The sequence below is a fragment of the Rhinoderma darwinii genome, chromosome 7 (assembly GCF_050947455.1).
Source record: "Rhinoderma darwinii isolate aRhiDar2 chromosome 7, aRhiDar2.hap1, whole genome shotgun sequence".
NCBI classification, from domain to species: Eukaryota; Metazoa; Chordata; class Amphibia; order Anura; family Rhinodermatidae; genus Rhinoderma; species Rhinoderma darwinii.
In genome coordinates, this window is record NC_134693.1 from 145370879 (window position 1) to 145394071 (window position 23193).

General features: G+C 46.2%; 1 protein-coding gene and 1 pseudogene across 1 annotated transcript in view; both read left to right on the forward strand.

Moving 5' to 3' along the window:
* Positions 1-8260, forward strand: part of BSN (bassoon presynaptic cytomatrix protein) — a 145087-nt gene extending 136827 nt beyond the window's left edge. The window contains exon 12 of the mRNA XM_075832538.1: positions 5724-8260. The gene's annotated coding sequence lies outside the window, so the exon portion shown is untranslated. The remainder of the gene's footprint in view (positions 1-5723) is intronic.
* LOC142657503 (galactosylgalactosylxylosylprotein 3-beta-glucuronosyltransferase 1-like) overlaps positions 1-23193 on the forward strand; it is a 38338-nt pseudogene that overhangs the window by 10444 nt on the left and 4701 nt on the right.

Consider the following 23193-nt stretch of genomic DNA (forward strand, 5'->3'; position numbering starts at 1 on the left):
GGATGTGTAGTAAGAAATAATAAATGAATAGTGTGTGTGCAAGTGTAATACTATAAGTGAAATATAGGGGGCAGTAATGAGTGAAGTGCCTCAATAGAAATAAATGGATAATGGGGTGCAAGTGTGTGAAACATGGAGGGATAGTGTGTACGTCATGAGGCACAACGTGTATAGCCAGGTAGAAGCCTATTTGTGACGCCTTGATAGTTCATAGAGCGGCTACCCTGCTTGCTATGCCAAACAACAACACACCATGCTCTCCCAGCATCAAAGACCCGGCTGTGTCCAAGAGAAGCGAATATACATAATAATGAAAAATACCTGGGGTATTAGTAATCATTTTGGCCAAAAGGACGCAAGCTCGCAATCCACAACAAGGATCCCCAGACTTGCGAGTCCCTAACTCCTTAAATGGAACAGAATGTTCCTGATGTACAGACAGAACCGATAAAAACAAGGGGACATATACAAAAACACCGAGAAAGGCCATACTTACAAATGGACACAGCCAGGTCAGAAAATGCTGATGAAGGAGTGAGCAGGTGCTTTAAATAATAATAGCCACTCCTATTATTTAAAGCACCTGCTCACTCCTTCCCCACAGTATAATGCCCCACATAGCTGCCCCCATACAGTATAATGCCCCCCATATCAGCTCCCCATACAGTATAATGCCCCCAATAACTGCCCCATACCGTATAATGCTCCCCATATCAGCCCCCACAGTATAATGCCCCACATATCAGCTCCCCATACAGTATAATGCCCCCCAAATCCACTCCCCATACAGTATATAGTGCGGCTCCACTGCACAGAAAATGTATGTTATGTTGCTGTATGGTGACGGGGGCCCCGTGGGCCCCCCAGGCTTAGGGGCCCGGTCGCAATTGCGACAGCTGCGACCCCTATAACTACGCCACTGATCCAGTGTCCAGTAAATCCCATAATCCAGTGCCCAGTATATCCCATGATCCAGTGTCCAGTATATCCCATGATCCAGTGTCCTGTATATCCCATGATCCAGTGTCCTGTATATCCCATGATCCTGTGTCCAGTATATCCCATGATCCAGTGTCCTGTAAATCCCATTATCCAGTGTCCAGTATATCCCATGATCCAGTGTCCAGTATATCCCATGATCCAGTGTCCTGTATATCCCATCATCCAGTGTCCAGTATATCCCATGATCCAGTGTCCTGCATATCCCATGATCCAGTGTCCTGTATGTCCCATGATCCAGTGTCCTGTAAATCCCATTATCCAGTGTCCAGTATATCCCATGATCCAGTGTCCAGTATATCCCATGATCCAGTGTCCAGTATATCCCATGATCCAGTGCCCTGTAAATCCCATTATCCAGTGTCCAGTATATCCCATGATCCAGTGTCCAGTATATCCCATGATCCAGTGTCCTGTATATCCCATCATCCAGTGTCCAGTATATCCCATGATCCAGTGTCCTGCATATCCCATGATCCAGTGTCCTGTATGTCCCATGATCCAGTGTCCTGTAAATCCCATTATCCAGTGTCCAGTATATCCCATGATGCAGTGTCCAGTATATACCATGATCCAGTGTCCTGTAAATCCCATTATCCAGTGTCCAGTATATCCCATGATCCAGTGTCCAGTATATCCCATGATCCAGTGTCCTGTATATCCCATCATCCAGTGTCCAGTATATCCCATGATCCAGTGTCCTGCATATCCCATGATCCAGTGTCCTGTATGTCCTATGATCCAGTGTCCTGTAAATCCCATTATCCAGTGTCCAGTATATCCCATGATCCAGTGTCCAGTATATCCCATGATCCAGTGTCCAGTATATCCCATCATCCAGTGTCCGGTTTGTCCCATGATCCAGTGTCCTGTATATCCCATGATCCAGTGTCCAGTATATCACATGATCCAGTGTCCAGTATATCCCATCATCCAGTGTCCTGTATGTCCCATGATCCAGTGTCCTGTATGTCCCATGATCCAGTGTCCTGTATGTCCCATGATCCAGTGTCCAGTTTTTGCCATGATCCAGTGTCCAGTATATTCCATCATCCAGTGTCTTGTATGTCCCATGATCCAGTGTCCTGTATATCCCATGATCCAGTGTCCTGTATATCCCATGATCCAGTGTCCAGTATATCCCATGATCCAGTGTCCTGTATATCCCATGATCCAGTGTCCAGTATATCCCATAATCCAGTGTTGTGTATATCCCATAATCCAGTGTCCTGTATATCCCATGATCCAGTGTCCAGTATATCCCATGATTCAGTGTCCAGTATATCCTATCAACCAGTGTCCAGTATATCCCATCATCCAGTGTCCAGTATATCCCATGATACAGTGTCCTGTATATCCCATGATCCGGTGTCCAGTATATCCCATGATCCGGTGTACTGTATATCCCATGATCCAGTGCCCAGTATATCCCATGATCCAGTGTCCTGTATATCCCATGATCCAGTGTCTTGTATATCCCGTGATTCAGTGACCTGTATATCCCATGATCCAGTGTCCTGTATATCCCATGATCCACTATCCTGTTTATCCCATCATCCAGTGTCCTGTATATGCTATCATCCAGTGTCCTGTATATCCCGTCATCCAGTGTCCAGTATATCCCATGATCCAGTGTCCTGTATATCCCATGATCCAGTATCCTGTATATCCCATGATCCAGTATCCTGTATATCCCATGATCCAGTATCCTGTATATCCCATCATCCAGTGTTCTGTATATCCCATGATCCAGTATCCTGTATATCCCATGATCCAGTATCCTGTATATCCCATGATCCAGTATCCTGTATATGCCATCATCCAGTGTCCTGTATATCCCGTCATCCAGTGTCCTGTATATCCCTTGACCCAGTGTCCTGTATGTCCCATGATCCAGTGTCCTGTATGTCCCATGATCCAGTGTCCTGTATATCCCATGATCCAGTGTCCAGTATATCTCATGATCCAGTGTCCTGTATATCCCATGATCCAGTATGCTGTACATCCCATGATCCAGTGTCCAGTATATCCCATGATCCAGTATCCTGTATTTCCCATCATCCAGTGTCCTGTATATGCTATCATCCAGTGTCCTGTATATCCCGTCATCCAGTGTCCTGTATATCCCGTGATCCAGTGTCCTATATATTCCACGATCCAGTGTCCTGTATATCCCATGATCCAGTGTCCAGTATATCCCATAATCCAGTGTCCTGTATATCCCATGATCCAGTGTCCTGCATATCCCATGATCCAGTATCCTGTATATCCCATGATCCAGTGTCATGTATGTCCCATGATCCAGTGTCCTGTATATCACATGATCCAGTGTCCTGTATATCCCATGATCCAGTGTCCTGTATATCCCATGATTCAGTGTCCAGTATATCCTATCAACCAGTGTCCAGTATATCCCATCATCCAGTGTCCAGTATATCCCATGATACAGTGTCCTGTATATCCCATGATCCGGTGTCCAGTATATCCCATGATCCGGTGTACTGTATATCCCATGATCCAGTGCCCAGTATATCCCATGATCCAGTGTCCTGTATATCCCATGATCCAGTGTCTTGTATATCCCGTGATTCAGTGACCTGTATATCCCATGATCCAGTGTCCTGTATATCCCATGATCCACTATCCTGTTTATCCCATCATCCAGTGTCCTGTATATGCTATCATCCAGTGTCCTGTATATCCCATGATCCAGTGTCCAGTATATCTCATGATCCAGTGTCCTGTATATCCCATGATCCAGTATGCTGTACATCCCATGATCCAGTGTCCAGTATATCCCATGATCCAGTATCCTGTATTTCCCATCATCCAGTGTCCTGTATATGCTATCATCCAGTGTCCTGTATATCCCGTCATCCAGTGTCCTGTATATCCCGTGATCCAGTGTCCTATATATTCCACGATCCAGTGTCCTGTATATCCCATGATCCAGTGTCCAGTATATCCCATAATCCAGTGTCCTGTATATCCCATGATCCAGTGTCCTGCATATCCCATGATCCAGTATCCTGTATATCCCATGATCCAGTGTCATGTATGTCCCATGATCCAGTGTCCTGTATATCACATGATCCAGTGTCCTGTATATCCCATGATCCAGTGTCCTGTATATCCCATGATTCAGTGTCCAGTATATCCTATCAACCAGTGTCCAGTATATCCCATCATCCAGTGTCCAGTATATCCCATGATACAGTGTCCTGTATATCCCATGATCCGGTGTCCAGTATATCCCATGATCCGGTGTACTGTATATCCCATGATCCAGTGCCCAGTATATCCCATGATCCAGTGTCCTGTATATCCCATGATCCAGTGTCTTGTATATCCCGTGATTCAGTGACCTGTATATCCCATGATCCAGTGTCCTGTATATCCCATGATCCACTATCCTGTTTATCCCATCATCCAGTGTCCTGTATATGCTATCATCCAGTGTCCTGTATATCCCGTCATCCAGTGTCCAGTATATCCCATGATCCAGTGTCCAGTATATCCCATGATCCAGTGTCCTGTATATCCCATGATCCAGTATGCTGTACATCCCATGATCCAGTGTCCAGTATATCCCATGATCCAGTATCCTGTATTTCCCATCATCCAGTGTCCTGTATATGCTATCATCCAGTGTCCTGTATATCCCGTCATCCAGTGTCCTGTATATCCCGTGATCCAGTGTCCTATATATTCCACGATCCAGTGTCCTGTATATCCCATGATCCAGTGTCCAGTATATCCCATAATCCAGTGTCCTGTATATCCCATGATCCAGTGTCCTGCATATCCCATGATCCAGTATCCTGTATATCCCATGATCCAGTGTCATGTATGTCCCATGATCCAGTGTCCTGTATATCCCATGATCCAGTGTCCTGTATATCCCATGATCCAGTGTCCTGTATATCCCATGATCCAGTATCCTGTATATCCCATGATCCAGTGTCCTGTATATCCAATGATCCAGTGTCCTGTATGTCCCATGATCCAGTATCCTGTATATCCCATGATCCAGTGTCCTGTATATCCCATGATCCAGTGTCCTGTATATCCCATGATCCAGTATCCTGTATATCCCATGATCCAGTGTCCTGTATATCCCATGATCCAGTGTCCTGTATATCCCATGATCCAGTATCCTGTATATCCCATGATCCAGTGTCCTGTATGTCCCATGATCCAGTGTCCTGTATATCCCATGTTCCAGTGTCCTGTATATCCCATGATCCAGTGTCCTGTATATCCCATGATCCAGTATCCTGTATATCCCATGATCCAGTGTCCTGTATGTCCCATGATCCAGTGTCCTGTATATCCCATGTTCCAGTGTCCTGTATATCCCATGATCCAGTGTCCTGTATATCCCATGATCCAGTATCCTGTATATCCCATGATCCAGTGTCCTGTATGTCCCATGATCCAGTGTCCTGTATATCCCATGTTCCAGTGTCCTGTATAGCCGGTCTCATGACTTGGTTCACTATATGTGTAGCCTTAGAGTCCAGCCTCTTCATGATAATGTAAAGGTTGTTAAGATCATGATGAACTCCCGGACTGTCCACAATGCAGTGTCGGCCCCCGTGTAATGTTCTGCAGGTGAGAAGTGACGGCTGCAGTGATGTATTGTGATGCTCGTGTATTAGCAGCACAGTGGCGGAGGCTTTGTATCTCATCACTGCACACAATTAACCAGTCGTTTCTTTCAGTCTTCTGCAGGGGATATAGACGTCGGTGTCAATGATCTGGTGGAGTATTGGGAGAGCTTCACTGTGTGATGGAAACCTCACTGAAGAGCTTGAATCAAATATTTTGCCAGATAAAGCCACAAGGAACAACCCTGGCAAGCAGTGATAGGGGACGCCCAGTGCCGTGTGGTGGACCGGACTTCTCCACCAGGGCAGACGTCTCTCCTAGATCTTAGACACAGAGTCCAGTATTCAGCATGTATTATTTCTTCATGTATCTTCCTGAGATCTCCAGCGCGGAGCTTTGAGTATAGGGCTTGGAGTAATGAGCTCCACATTTCTGACATCATTCCATCTCTGAGGCGTGGTTCAGTATCCTGTGCTCCCGCTCTGTCAGGGGGAGAGGGACCAGTAAATACCAAATCCAAGAGGAGACGTGAGGACCGGTCACTGTTCACCTACTGAAGCATGAGGCCATAGTACTCTGAGAGGCAGTGTGCTGATTGGCCGCCTCCTACAAAAATAAATGGCGGCCAGACATATCTGTCACTGATCAGTAAGCCATCAATTAGCCGCTCCAATGGCGGTTTCCACATCTGTTGCGTTTCCCTTTGTGTTGGGTTCAGCATCCGTAACATTTCGGTTTGGTTTTGTCATATACCTCATATTTATTTCGCTCCCCTGTCTATTAATTGCGCATCATTATTATTATTATTTTTGTTTGCTCTTTTGTGATCGGTTTCACATATTGGGTTTCTCAAGAAGCAATAGAGAGCAGACAAAGAGCACAAGTTGGCGGGAGCTCGTCCTCCTGTCCCTCTCTTCTATAGACGAATAAACTGTGCACTTCAAGTCCTAAGCCATCTCCAGCGGGTCTGCGCAGAGAGACGGTCTTCACACGCCGAGCGTCGTCCTCCTGCCGCATGCGCCCTTATGGAACATCCACATCCTGAACTGCTCCAGTATTGTAACGTTGCTCCCTTATCCGCTTATCGTTAAGCGATCCCTGTCCTGTTGAGCATGCTCAGAGCTGACACTGGTCTTTCCATTGGCGCTTCCATTCATTCAATGATCATGTCTAATTGTCTATGCAACAGGTCTGGGGGGAGGGGTGATCAATGCCGTGTCCATATTTATCAGCATTTCAATGTTATTATGTATATGGTTTCTTTGAATCTGTGAACCTGGATTGATATGTTTATAGCCCTGTGTGTATGATGTTAGTGGCATGTTTGACTCCTCTAAAGATATTGCCAAAGGCTAGTAGCCATATAGCCTGTAAGACTTGTCTGTTGTCCTGACGCATGGCTCGCTACTCTGTACTGTGCATGGTTTCATTTCATTTTTAATGATTGCAGATTCTTGCTAGGACGGAATTTGCCCCAAATATCTCCCGGTGTGTCCCTAGTCTAGCATTACCCCCCATCTGCCAATGTGCGCACTTGTGATTGACGGTGGTCTGAGAACAAAGACTACTAACTGAGTGACGGCCGCCGACAGGACGATTCCAGGGTCCTTGTATTTCTGCATTCGCTCACACGGCAGTTCCAGGGTTCAGCGCTGGTTGGTGGAACATCTGGCTCTGGAGACCACGTAACAGCCCGATCACGGCGATCACCAGAGAATGTTCCAGTAATATTGATACAAGCAGGAGACTGGGGCAGCGGCGAGGAATTATCACTCCGGAGAATACAGGCTGGGCCACATAAGAGACATCACTCATATCATAGCCGCAGCTGAGGGTTGGGAGAAGAAGCCGTCCCATCACCCGCCTGGCACATGACTGATGGACGCGCCGCTGTTCCTGTGATGAATGTAGAATATGAGAGGGCGTTACGGGGAGCGGACAGTCTGTACACCTGGGAGAATGAGCCACCCGTAGAAGCCGGCCCTCCTCATACACAGCGGTGGTCTCCAGGGTCTGCATTCGCTGCCTTTGTCCGGGTGGGCAGATAATACGTGGGGTGCACAGAAGCGCTCTTAGTAATGATTTGCGCAGTCATTGGTGATGTTGTCGCTGGCTCTTCCTCCGGCCGCTCTGTATATATCTGTAAATGTCTCGTGTTATAAAGTGATGAATAAAGTGCGACAAAATATTGTCAGGTTACGGAGCAGCACGAGGAGCAGCCGCCGCTGAGGCCACGCCCACTTGTGCTGATATTATATTCCTGTAAACAGAGAGGACCCGCCATCATGGCCGACAGCGGCCTCCGAGCCCTGCTAGCAAGATACCGTCTCCAGACTCGTTCACGTCTTCCAGGAAGTGGCCGACCCTCTGGAGCGACTCTTACTTGTGCTTTGTTCAGGAGGGGGACTCTGATTGTGGGGCGGGGGGTAAGAGGAAGATGATGGTAAAGTTATATATAAAATAGGAAATTATATTTAAAAGTATAAAACGCTGACGTTTACAGTGGTAAGTGCAATGACCTGACCTTGTATATGAATGATGTAGGTGTCTCCGTAGTATCCGCTGTGTCACATCCAGTGTCGTGCTCAGTGATCCGTTAACCCCTTACAGATATTTCTGTCACAGCAGAATAAAATGAACTTGATATGAACGTTCCGTCTCCAGGTCTCATTATTGTGGTCGGGACAAAGGATCAACCCCACAGATATCTGACATTAATGAGGAATCCACAGGAGAACACCAAACTCAGGTACACACAGAAGAGCCACCATGTGCTGAGCCGACTGTGGAGAATAATGAGGATGGATGGAGGAGGAGGAGGATGGAAGAGGAGAATGAGGATGGAGGAGGAGGATGAGGAGGAGGATGAAGATGATGAGGAGGATGGAGGAGAATGAGGATGGAGGAGGAGGATGATGAGGAGAATGGAGGAGGAGGAGAATGGAGATGGAGGAGGATGATGAGGATGGAGGAGGAGGATGAAGATGAGGAGTAGGATGGAGGAGGAGAATGAGGATGGAGGAGGAGGATGAAGATGATGAGGATGGAGGAGGAGGATGAAGATGATGATGAGGAGGATGATGAGGAGAATGAGGATGGAGGATGAGGATGATGAGGAGGAGGATGGTGATTGAGGAGGATGATGAGGATGAGGAGGATGATGATGGAGGAGGAGGATGATGTGGATGGAGGATGAGGATGATCATGATAGAGGATGATGTTAGAGGAGGATAATGATGGAGGAGGAGGATGATGTGGATGGAGGAGGATGATAATGATGGAGGAGAATGATGATTGAGGAGGATGATGGGGATGGAGGAGGATGATGATGGAGGAGGATGATGATAATAATGAATGATGATTCATGACGGTGATGAGATTAATTGATGATGATGACAATGATTGAGGAAAATAGTGATGATAATGATTGATGACAGTGATTATTGAGGATGATGATAATAATGATTGAGAATGATGATGATGATGAATGATGGTGGAGATTGATGAGTATGATTGATGATAGTGATGATAATTGGGATAGGGATGGTAATTATAATATGGGATGATTATTGATCAGGGTCAGTTTTATAGAAAATGAGGCTCTACTCAAAAAGAAAGTAGACCCCTCCCCCACCCCAGAATACCTCCATACAATGTGCATAGTACAGTCATTTAGTGCCCAAATAATACTGCCATATAGTGCCTGGTGCCATATAGTGCTAGTGACTGGTGCCATATAGTGCCTGGTGCCATATAGTTCTGGTGCCAGCTTTTGTCTGGTGCCATATAGTGCTGGTGCCATATAGTGCTAGTGACTGGTGCCATATAGTGCCTGGTGCCATATAGTTCTGGTGCCAGCTTTTGTCTGGTGCCATATAGTGCTGGTGCCATATAGTGCCTGGTGCCATATAGTGCCTGGTGCCATATAGTGCTGGTTCCATATAGTGCCTGGTGCCATATAGTGCCATATTGTGCCATATTGACCCCCTGTGCCTGGTGGTCTATGGCAGTGAAGGGGTCACTTGCATTTCCTGTGACGTCTTGCTGTAACCGTAAACTGAGAGAATTCCCCCTTTGTCACACTTGTTCACTCTCCCTGCACTGATCATAGAGATAATGCAAATCATAGCGATCAGAGATTATAGAGATCATAAAAACCACACAGATTATAGATTTTATAGATCATAGCGATCAGAGATGATAGAGATCATAAAGACCACAGATTATAGAGATTAAACAGATCATAGCGATCAGAGATTATAGAGATCATAAAAACCACACCGATTATAGAGATTATACAGATCCAAAGTTGCCAACATTTGAATTTTCTTTTCCAGAGACACTTAGGGTGTGGCTTGTCTGGTGGCTGTGTCTCATGGGGGACGTAGTTTATCTGTTGCGTGTGGCTAATGAGGTGTGGTTTATCTGGTGGGTGTGGCTAATGGAGCGTGGTTTACTTCCAGAAATTTCTGCATACAAATAAATTCATAAAAACATCTTCACTAGTTTTGGTAGCCGGTGTGTCTCTGGTTATCTGGTTGTTTACAGGCAGGTGATGTCTCACTTTATCACTAGGGCGAGGCGATATGTGCTGACCACTGCTGGTGGTGTAAAAACAAGCGGAGATAGTGCCACACGCAGTGCCCCCAGTAGGATAGTGACACATACTCCCCCTGTAGGTAGTGACACCCCCCCCCCCCCGCTATAGATAGTGGCACACGGCCATGTGTAGATTGTTCCACCCCCTCCGCAGATAGTGCCACACCTCCCCTTCAGATAGTGCCACACACTCCCGATGTAGATCGTGCCACCCCCACAGCCCTCTGTAGATAGTGCCATACACTCCCCCTGTGGATAGTGCCACACAAAGCCCTCTGTAGAAAGTGCCACACAGCCCCCACTGTAAATAGTGCCGCACAGCCCACTGTAGATAGTGCCACACAGCCCTCTGTGCTGTAGATAGTGCCGCACACAGCCCTAGTGCCACACTGCTTTCTGTAGATAATACCACAGTGCCACTGTAGTTAGTGCCACACAGCCCCCTGTAGATAGTGACACACAGCCCCCCTGTAGATAGTGACACACATAGACCCCTGACTCCAGTCCAGTCAATGATGATTGGCCGCTCAGACCCCACATCTGAATGTAGAACCATATCCATTATGTAATTACTCCGTAGATCTGAGGAGTGGAAGATTTTTACAGAGTTGAGAGATTATATAAATTATAGAGAACATAAAGATCACAGAGATCAGAGACATCATTGATAAGAGATTATACAGATCATAGCGATCAGAGATTATACAGATCATAGCGATCAGAGATTATACAGATTATGGTGTTTACAGATAATAAACATACAGATTATATAGATCATAGAGATGTTACAGATTATACAGATGAAAGCAATGTGTAAGATCCCGTCTCCAGTCCACACACAAGGAGGCCCATAAAATAGTGCCGGCTCACAGGCCAGAGGCTCATCGTCGTCTATGGTGGCGGGAAGGAGACTGCAGTAATCTGATTGGCTGATGTAGTTTGGTCCTCAGTATAGTCTATAGCGCCAGTTGGACTCTGCTGCCCTCTAGAGCCACGTTGTGGAGTTGCAGTTATGATTTTTTGGTTTTCGCTCTTTCTTTCTTATGAGAGGTGAAGGTTTCCTCTACGTGATGGAGCAGCAGTCCTGTGTCTGCGGAATCGGAGTCATTCACATCATGTTTTACCTCTGGACATTTCTACCGATACAGTCAAGAAACATAAAGGAAAACCCAGGTGATGGAGCTCGTTCTTTAGGCTTGTGGGATGTTATAAATGCAGCGTTCCCTGCCAGTCACAGGTTATAATAGCAGCACGCAGCAGGAGGAGGATTCGTCACAATTTTATATAGGGGGCGCTCAGGAGCTGCTGGAGAAAATGATTCACTCACCGTCCGGAAACGATCTGATCTGACTGAATAAAAAAAGCTTCACTTCCCCTTTAAATCCCAGATCACCGCTTCTCCTGATGAAGCGCTGTGGTGTGGACAGAGGGCGGCCAGGGTCACTCAGAATACCCCCAGCACAAAGACCGAACATCTCGTCATCTCACGCAGCAGCAAGGACATGTCCAGGGGCCGCTACAACATCCGCCGCTCCAGTCCAGCATCAGAATGTTGCTACATGTGACAGCGCCAGGTATAGAAGAGTTAGTGCCGGGAGACAGAACATGAAAGGTTCACCCCCGGCGCCATCTTCTGCCCAGTGTATTAACGGCTCCACGTCGGTCCTCGCACCGCGCTGCAATACCACTAATTTAACACCTCGTTACCTGTTTGCCATCTTAGAGAAGTGATGTAATCGGGAACACTGCGGCTCTGTATTTCTACGTGACGACAGTTTGTGCGCCGCGCTCCACCCTTAACTCCACCACGACAGGACTTCTCTCCACATCTCCGACCTTCCGGGACAATATATTCCAACATCGTCTTATAATATCACAGACTGAGGAACCATCAATATAAGAATCAGCGTGAGACGCCTCGGAGGGTGGGGGTGTTTGCTCTCCAGAACGGCGGCAGGATGATGAGTGGAGTAGTTTGAATCACTTCCTGTCTATTCCAGGGTCCACCAATCAGCTGCATGCACAGGTAGAAGGTTCCAGAGGAAGCACACCCTGGGGGAGGGGTGGTGAGAAAATTATAACGCTGGCCCAATTGTCCATGTGACCCTCCCATGATGTTGGTAACGCCCCCCCCCCCCCCATTATGTGTGATGGGGAATAAAGAAATGTCATTACACCCCCAGTCTCTATAAGTAAGTACACCCTCGGTCGCTATAAGTAAGTACACCCCCAGTCACTATAAATAAGTACACCCCCAATCGCTGTAAGTAAGTACACCCCCGTACACCCCCGGTCGCTATAAGTAAGTACACCCCCGGTCACTATAAGTAAGTACACCCCCGATCGCTATAAGTAAATACACCCCCAGTCACTATAAGTAAATACACCCCCAGTCACTATAAGTAAATACAACCCCAGATCTCTATAAGTAAGTACAGCCCCGGTCACTATAAGTAAATACACCCCCAGTCACTATACGTAAGTACACCCCCGGTCTCTATAAGTAAGTACAACCCCGGTCACTATAAGTAAATACACCCCCAGTCACTATACGTAAGTACACCCCCGGTCTCTATAAGTAAGTACAACCCCGGTCACTATAAGTAAGTACACCCCGATCACTATAAGTAAGTACACCCCCGGTCTCTATAAGTAAGTACAACCCCGGTCACTATAAGTAAGTACACCCCCGGTCTCTATAAGTAAGTACACCCCCGGTCTCTATAAGTAAGTACACCCCCGATCACTATAAGTAAGTACACCCCCGTACACCCCCGGTCGCTATAAGTAAGTACACCCCCGGTCACTATATGTAAGTACACCCCCAGTCACTATAAGAAAATACACACCCGCTCGCTGTAAATAAGTGCACCCCCAGTCACTATAAGTAAGTACACCCCCGATCGCTATAAGTAAATACACCCCCAGTCACTATAAGTAAATACACCCCCAGTCACTATAAGTAAATACAACCCCAGATCTCTATAAGTAAGTACAGCCCCGGTCTCTATAAGTAAGTACAACCCCGGTCACTATAAGTAAGTACACCCCGATCACTATAAGTAAGTACACCCCCGGTCTCTATAAGTAAGTACAACCCCGGTCACTATAAGTAAGTACACCCCCGGTCTCTATAAGTAAGTACACCCCCGGTCTCTATAAGTAAGTACACCCCCGATCACTATAAGTAAGTACAGCCCCGGTCGCTATAAGTAAGTACAGCCCCGGTCGCTATAAGTAAGTACACCCCTGGTGGCTATAAGTAAGTACACCCCCGTACACCCCCGGTCACTATAATTAAGTACAGCCCCTGTCACTATAAGTAAGTACAGCCCCGGTCACTATAAGTAAGTACACCCCCGGTCTCTATAAGTAAGTACACCCCCGGTCTCTATAAGTAAGTACACCCCCGATCACTATAAGTAAGTACACCCCCGGTCACTATAAGTAAGTACAGCCCCGGTCGCTATCAGTAAGTACAGCCCCGGTCGCTATAAGTAAGTACACCCCTGGTGGCTATAAGTAAGTACACCCCCGGTCACTATAAGTAAGTACAGCCCCGGTCACTATAAGTAAGTACAGCCCCGGTCTCTATAAGTAAGTACACCCCCGGTCGCTATAAGTAAGTACACCTCCGTACACCCCCGATCACTATAAGTAAGTACAGCCCCGGTCACTATAAGTAAGTACAGCCCCGGTCACTATAAGTAAGTACAGCCCCGGTCGCTATAAGTAAGTACAACCCCGGTCACTATAAGTAAATACACCCCCAGTCACTATACGTAAGTACACCCCCGGTCTCTATAAGTAAGTACAACCCCGGTCACTATAAGTAAGTACACCCCGATCACTATAAGTAAGTACACCCCCGGTCTCTATAAGTAAGTACAACCCCGGTCACTATAAGTAAGTACACCCCCGGTCTCTATAAGTAAGTACACCCCGGTCTCTATAAGTAAGTACACCCCCGATCACTATAAGTAAGTACAGCCCCAGTCGCTATAAGTAAGTACAGCCCCGGTCGCTATAAGTAAGTACACCCCTGGTGGCTATAAGTAAGTACACCCCCGTACACCCCCGGTCACTATAATTAAGTACAGCCCCTGTCACTATAAGTAAGTACACCCCCGGTCTCTATAAGTAAGTACACCCCCGGTCTCTATAAGTAAGTACACCCCCGATCACTATAAGTAAGTACACCCCCGGTCACTATAAGTAAGTACAGCCCCAGTCGCTATAAGTAAGTACAGCCCCGGTCGCTATAAGTAAGTACACCCCTGGTGGCTATAAGTAAGTACACCCCCGTACACCCCCGGTCACTATAAGTAAGTACAGCCCCGGTCACTATAAGTAAGTACACCCCCGGTCACTATAAGTAAGTACACCCCCGTACACCCCCGGTCACTATAAGTAAGTACAGCCCCGGTCACTATAAGTAAGTACAGCCCCGGTCTCTATAAGTAAGTACAGCCCCGGTCGCTATAAGTAAGTACAGCCCCGGTCACTATAAGTAAGTACAGCCCCGGTCGCTATAAGTAAGTACACCTCCGTACACCCCCGATCACTATAAGTAAGTACAGCCCCGGTCACTATAAGTAAGTACAGCCCCGGTCACTATAAGTAAGTACAGCCCCGGTCGCTATAAGTAAGTACACCCCCGTACACCCCCGGTCACTATAAGTAAGTACAGCCCCGGTCGCTATAAGTAAGTACAGCCCCGGTCACTATATAAGTAAGTACAGTCCCGGTCGCTATAAGTAAGTACACCCCCGGTCACTATAAGTAAGTACAGCCCCGGTTACTATAAGTAAGTACAGCCCCGGTCTCTATAAGTAAGTACAGCCCCGGTTACTATAAGTAAGTACAGTCCCGGTCGCTATAAGTAAGTACACCCGCGGTCACTATAAGTAAGTACAGCCCCGGTCACTATAAGTAAGTACACCCCCGGTCACTATAAGTAAGTACACCCCCGGTCACTATAAGTAAGTACAGCCCCGGTCGCTATAAGTAAGTACACCTCCGTACACCCCCGGTCACTATAAGTAAGTACAGCCCCGGTCACTATAAGTAAGTACAGCCCCGGTCACTATAAGTAAGTACAGCCCCGGTCGCTATAAGTAAGTGCACCCCCGTACACCCCCGGTCACTATAAGTAAGTACAGCCCCGGTCGCTATAAGTAAGTACAGCCCCGGTCACTATATAAGTAAGTACAGTCCCGGTCGCTATAAGTAAGTACACCCCCGGTCACTATAAGTAAGTACAGCCCCGGTCACTATAAGTAAGTACAGCCCCGGTCTCTATAAGTAAGTACAGCCCCGGTTACTATAAGTAAGTACAGTCCCGGTCGCTATAAGTAAGTACACCCGCGGTCACTATAAGTAAGTACAGCCCCGGTCACTATAAGTAAGTACACCCCCGGTCACTATAAGTAAGTACAGCCCCGGTCGCTATAAGTAAGTACACCTCCGTACACCCCCGGTCACTATAAGTAAGTACAGCCCCGGTCACTATAAGTAGGTACAGCCCCGGTCACTATAAGTAAGTACAGCCCCGGTCACTATAAGTAAGTACAGCTCCGGTCACTATAAGTAAGTACAGCCCCGGTCGCTATAAGTAAGTACACCCCCGTACACCCCCGGTCACTATAAGTAAGTACAGCCCCGGTCGCTATAAGTAAGTACAGCCCCGGTCACTATATAAGTAAGTACAGTCCCGGTCGCTATAAGTAAGTACACCCCCGGTCACTATAAGTAAGTACAGCCCCGGTCACTATAAGTAAGTACAGCCCCGGTCTCTATAAGTAAGTACAGCCCCGGTTACTATAAGTAAGTACAGTCCCGGTCGCTATAAGTAAGTACACCCGCGGTCACTATAAGTAAGTACAGCCCCGGTCACTATAAGTAAGTACACCCCCGGTCACTATAAGTAAGTACACCCCCGGTCACTATAAGTAAGTACAGCCCCGGTCGCTATAAGTAAGTACACCTCCGTACACCCCCGGTCACTATAAGTAAGTACAGCCCCGGTCACTATAAGTAAGTACAGCCCCGGTCACTATAAGTAAGTACAGCCCCGGTCGCTATAAGTAAGTACACCCCCGTACACCCCCGGTCACTATAAGTAAGTACAGCCCCGGTCGCTATAAGTAAGTACAGCCCCGGTCACTATATAAGTAAGTACAGTCCCGGTCGCTATAAGTAAGTACACCCCCGGTCACTATAAGTAAGTACAGCCCCGGTCACTATAAGTAAGTACAGCCCCGGTCTCTATAAGTAAGTACAGCCCCGGTTACTATAAGTAAGTACAGTCCCGGTCGCTATAAGTAAGTACACCCGCGGTCACTATAAGTAAGTACAGCCCCGGTCACTATAAGTAAGTACACCCCCGGTCACTATAAGTAAGTACACCCCCGGTCACTATAAGTAAGTACAGCCCCGGTCACTATAAGTAAGTACAGCCCCGGTCGCTATAAGTAAGTACACCCCCGTACACCCCCGGTCGCTATAAGTAAGTACAGTCCCGGTTGCTATAAGTAAGTACACCCCCAGTCACTATATAAGTAAGTACACCCCCGGTCTCTATAAGTAAGTACAGCCCCGATCACTATAAGTAAGTACAGCCCCGGTCGCTATAAGTAAGTACACCCCCGGTCTCTATAAGTAAGTACACCCCCGGTCTCTATAAGTAAGTACACCCCGATCACTATAAGTAAGTACACCCCGATCACTATAAGTAAGTACACCCCGATCACTATAAGTAAGTACACCCCGATCACTATAAGTAAGTACAGCCCCGGTCGCTATAAGTAAGTACACCCTCGGTCTCTATAAGTAAGTATACCCCCGGTCACTATAAGTAAGTACAACCCCGGTCACTATATAAGTAAGTACACCCCTGTACACCCCCGGTCACTATAAGTAAGTACAGCCCCGGTCACTATAAGTAAGTACAGTCCCGTTCGCTATAAGTAAGTACACCCCCAGTCACTATATAAGTAAGTACACCCCCGGTCTCTATAAGTAAGTACACCCCAATCGCTATAAGTAAGTACACCCCCGGTCTCTATAAGTAAGTACACCCCAATCGCTATAAGTAAGTACACCCCCGGTCTCTATAAGTAAGTACACCCCGATCGCTATAAGTAAGTACACCCCCGGTCTCTATAAGTAAGTACACCCCAGCTCCATGCGGCCACCAGTGATCTGTAGTATACAAGTCTGTGGATAAACTTATTGATGAATGTTTGTAACTTCCAGCACTTCTGCCTGATATATCAGAGCCTTCACCTCTACCAAAAATCTTTGCCATCACCCCGACCTACACCCGTCTTGTCCAGAAGGTCGAGCTCATTCGTATAGCCAACACTTTTTGCCAGGTGCCTGCTCTTCACTGGATTGTGGTGGAGGATGCTGATGAGAAGACCGAGCTGGTCACCAACCTCTTGAGGAGGTCAGGGATTCCTCACACTCAAAACATTGAAAGGGATTACCAAAGCTCGAGGGACCCAGCAACGCAACCTGGGCTTAATGTGGTTCCGAAAAACTTTCCACCCAGAAGATGCTTCCCCTGGTGTAGTACATTTTGCTGATGATGACACCTACAGCTTGGACATCTTTGAGGAGGTGAGGACTTTATTCTATTTGATGATGATTCCTGAGATCTTCTCCTGGTGATCACATGACTCATGCTCCTCCAGATTGTCTTGTGTTTGGTCTTCAGTCTTCTCAATGTCTTCATGATTCCTCTGGTTGTCTCCTCCATCTTGCTTCAGGTCGTCCGCTTCCTTTTTCCTTCATCTCTGAGTCTTCTCATAATGTGCACACAATAAGATTACAGGTGTCGTCGTATCAAGATAATGTAATGACCGGGGGTAGGGAAACGGACAAGTGAGGCCTAATCTACCCGCCACTCTGTCCCTGCCTACTTGCAATGACCCGCCCTAGGCGACGGGGTACAACTGGGCGGCGGTCCCTGCACTCAGTAAGTTCACGACAAACACGACAAACATACAAGGGAATACAAGCAAGGGAAAGGGGCAGTTGCCCACGGCAACACCGTGAGCAACCAGAGTGGTGAACGAGCCGAGTCAAGCCAGGAGTGTGCGAGGTACAAAACGAAAAGCAGAAGAGTAGTCAGTAAGCCAGGGTCTGTATGGAGCAGGAACAAAATAGAAGGTTACCCACTGCCTGTTTTCCTTTATCATGGTGAATGGATGTGTACAAACTATTGACGTCCATGGTGACTAAAATGCTTCCTGGTAGGACCGGGGCTATTTGACGTATGTTGTGGAGGAACTTTCTATAGTGGTCAGGTGTAGAACGACAGCATGAAAATTAAAACAGCCTCCTCCAGTATTGGGAAACGTACATCAACTGTAAAATGGTGATAACACTTCAGCTTAGACCAATAGGGTGAGGACTGAGCCGGGCCGTTCGCTTGTAACCTACGGAGGAGTTCAGAAGTTAGGGAGGATCAATGAGACTTGTTTCTCCTCTGGGTTGAAAACTATAATCTGATATAACTGGGACTGACACATTGACTGAAGCAGCTGAACCTTTACTGACTAATGGTACCTGTAATGTCCATACAAATATAATAACCCAGATCTCCGGGGCCCCGGTTCAGTCGTCACCTGCAGATGTCACCGGTCTCACCGTACACCATGAATGAAGCAGATGCGATCTTAGCTGCAGGAAACCTCAATCATTCTGCTCATGTCTTAAAATACTGTGCGGTGGTTTTGGTGACCCTTCGCACGGCGTCTTTTAGTTTCATTCTGTATCATTGTGTGTGGAACTGAGGAACAATCTGTATAGTGACCTGAGATCTGTCCTGTGTATAGTGGACCTCTCCCCCTCAGCCATTATCAGATGTAACATATGCACCCCCATCATATAATAACTGCACATCACTATAGGGCTCGGAGCTGTGACGCTGTGTCCTGCTCCCCCACCTCTCTCCATGCAGCTATCACTGCTGAAGCCACTTTCCTCCAGGGTCATTGGGCTCAGGTCGTACCCCACAGCAGAATATGAGGGGCCTCCTATGTACTCCACACCTTTTACTCTATCTCGTACTTTCTTATTATTAGGAGGGGACGGACGTGTTCACCAGAATCCATGCATGCTTTACTTTTGATATGGGTGTTGCGTCCTTCACACTTGATTCTTTACACTTTACCAGTTTCAGCAAACAAGGAATTCTGCATGTTCTCATTTTCTGCCAAATAAAGGCCCTAAATAAACGTACAACCACATTGGTGTAGTACATACAGCTGCTGGGGAAGTAGTACCATTCTCATAAGCTTCACCCGACCTGCTGCCGGCAGTGGGAGATTTCGCCAGGTTTGGACTTTATTTATAGACCTGAACCTCCCCCGACTTGGTGCTATAAGCAATGGGAGGAATAGAACCAGAAGTGCTGGGAGGGGGGAGCTGGATGTAATAAGGGGAACCACGAAACTTAAGGGGGCAGCCTTCCTCACTCTATAGGCAGAACACATGTACCACACGAGGTGGCTGCACGCTATTCATGGTGCTGGGAGAGGAACCACAGGGAATTTCACTTCAGCTTTCCCAAATTAGACCTTATTCTCCTGCTCGTAGAGAGTGATTTCGGTAATAGGAGTGTTGTAGGGAATCCTCCTGGCTGCAGCTTCCCCGTATACGAGTGATCGCTCTCTGGAGCACGGGCTGCACAGGTCCAGGTTCCTCTTTCGGTTCAGATGTAACATTGAGGACACAGAACACTGAACCTGAGGGCTCCAGATATCACATACAAGATGCTGCAGGGGGAGAGTTCCCACCTTTTCTACCCAAAAATAGAGACCATTTATAGTACTAGTGTCTCCTGATGTCGGGGAGGGCTCATTGGGCCCCCTCAGACACCAGGACCAGAGAGCGACTGTTACCTCTGTTCTCTCTATAGCTTCTTCCCTGTATATAATTCATGACGATAGCGTCTCCTTCTCAACATCTGTATCCAGAACTGTTCTCTCTGGAGTTCATTTACTGCCCACTAGTCTGCAGTCTTCCTGTATTCTTCCTGTGCTAGTTCTACGCCATTAGTCAGGAGGACATCCCGGGATTCACCATCACAGACGTTGGTCTTGATGTCATTGATGCTTCTTACTTTTACAGATGTAAGAAAGTGTCTGTGTGGCCGGTAACCTTTGTTGGTCCGCTGCGCTACGAAACAGTGAAGGTCAATGTCATAGGCAAGGTGGAAGGGTGGCTGGTGAAGTTTGACGCTCGAGGCCATTTGACGTAGATATGGCCGGATGTGCTATTAACTTGAAGTTGATCCTTGAGAAGCGCAGGGAAATCTTTCATCTAGATGTGAAGCCGGGATACCAGGAGTCCAGTCTGCTGCAAGATCTGGTCACCACAGAAGAGCTGGAGCCAAAGGCTGAAAACTGTTCAATTAAGGAACATCATTCTGCAAAAAAACAGGAACCGTCCTCCTGACAACCCAAACCATTGGAGGCTCAAATGTAGTCATCTCGTAGCAGATAGTTGAGGTTTCCTGAGATCATGAGGTTCTCAAGAAATATTAAAGTAGATTGTAGACTCTGAGAAATAATAGTCCAAAGTCACTGATGCTCCGGAGATGTCACGTCATATCTGTCCAGGACTATTACCCCACCCAGTCATTGTTCCATCACCAGATACAAGGTGGTCCCTCATATTACATGTATCCCACCCGCAAGCGTGGCCGATGACTAGTAATGAGGGAGCTCCTTCAATGCACAATGATGACACCCCTAATAATACAGAATGACAGATCGGACCCAGATTTACAGCTCTGGCACTAACATGGAGGCAGGATTACTTCTTTTATTGTACACAAGCCACACACGGCGTATCTACAGAGCATAGAACTTGTGACAGACCAGTAAATGTAAGTTACTCTTCTCCTATTAAACCTCTAGGTAATATATGTACCCCCGTCCATGCTGTACAGTAAAATTAAAGGCCCCCAATGTCATTATTGTGTTGGTACACAGACTTCAACAAGAATTGATGGTGTGTTGTCACTTTAAATGGCCAGTTGGGGGAGCCAGTGAGGACGGCCGGGAACATGGGGCTGGTAACCCTGGTGCAGCTCATGTCTGCTGTATACCTATATAACTATACAACCCCAGCACTCACAGAGGTACGCAAAAGATCCAGATGCAAACAAATTTAAGTTTTATTGCAACAAAAGATGGTAAAGTTGAGGTGGAAAGCGACTTGGTAAGACGTTTCGGCCGAACCTCGGCCTTTGTCACGGTCGCTAAAATGATAAAGAATAAAATGCTTTTACAAAGTTGGCAATAAAATTTACAAAAATACAGTATGAACAAATGAAAATAATAATATGAAAATAACATATATAGATGAGTTATCTCTGTTTACATGAAATTATATAGCGCTGTCACCTCAGATATACACAGAGAACAATTATTATACATTATAAGGAAAAATAAAAATATTTTAATACTGAACTGTATAAAGAAAATTGCGTGATCAATTAGTGGAACACGTAACACAAGAATTAAGGAAATCATAATCATCTATGAAAGAATAAGTCATAATGATCTATAAAAACAAGACTAGGGGCTGAATAGTCAGAACAAAATTAAGTTAAATATGCTCAAGGAGGATCTAGCAGTATATAACTGTATGTGGCATGCTGAAGGAGGATCTAGCAGTATATAACTGTATGTGGCATGCTGAAGGAGGATCTAGCAGTATATAACTGTATGTGGCATGCTGAAGGAGGATATAGCAGTATATAACTGTATGTGGCATAAACAATCTGGAAACCTCTGATGGTGATGCAATACCTAGGTTACATATATTGATTTAGTTTTGTTATTGTGGTGGGGAGAGGAAAGAGTCCTCACTGTAGACCATACCATAAAGTACCGGTAGAAAATAAAGGACAGTGTGACAGTGTGAAAAGGAACAAACACTAGAGGATAAACTAAATACAGTTCAGTATTAAAATATTTTTATTTTTTCTTATAATGTATAATAATTGTTCTCTGTGTATATCTGAGGTGACAGCGCTATATAATTTCATGTAAACAGAGATAACTCATCTATATATGTTATTTTCATATTATTATTTTCATTTGTTCATACTGTATTTTTGTAAATTTTATTGCCAACTTTGTAAAAGCATTTTATTCTTTATCATTTTAGCGACCGTGACAAAGGCCGAGGTTCGGCCGAAACGTCTTACCAAGTCGCTTTCCACCTCAACTTTACCATCTTTTGTTGCAATAAAACTTAAATTTGTTTGCATCTGGATCTTTTGCGTACCTCTGTGAGTGCTGGGGTTGTATATTTTCAATATTGTGGGATTCTCGTCCCTACCTTACTAGCACCACGCCAATTGATTGAGGAGTGCATCCCAATATCTATTTTTGATTACTACTGTACCTTGGATGTCTTGCACCCTGATATAGATGACGTCATCAACTTTTGCCTTCGATTCCACTACCACGGCCAATATTTTGGCACAAGTCACCAACTCAGGAGACTTTTTGAGAATTCCTCCGCAGGAACTACGTACACGAGACTACGAAAAGGAACTACGAAAATATACCTCCTATGACCTGCATCGCACAACTCTGGCGGAATATCATAGATTGGAGAGAATACCACGTGGCCTCAGGAGTCACCTTCGACCAACCCTCTTTTCTGACGATGAAGAATACTGTCAACAATTCCAGAGGATCTTAAACAAATGCTCACTGGATTTGATTCTACTTACTATTTCTCATCTACAAACCAGAATTTCAGAATCCGATATTAAAATCAAGGCTTTGGAAAATCAACTATCAGCAACTCTAAGCCCCAGTGAATGGGAGAATCTGAAAACACGTACCGACATTGCCATCAACGACTTTTCTAAGACCATACAACTAAGAAAACGCGATAAATTCCAGAGGGACGCAACGGATTACGATAACAACAGGGTTTACCGATGGAACG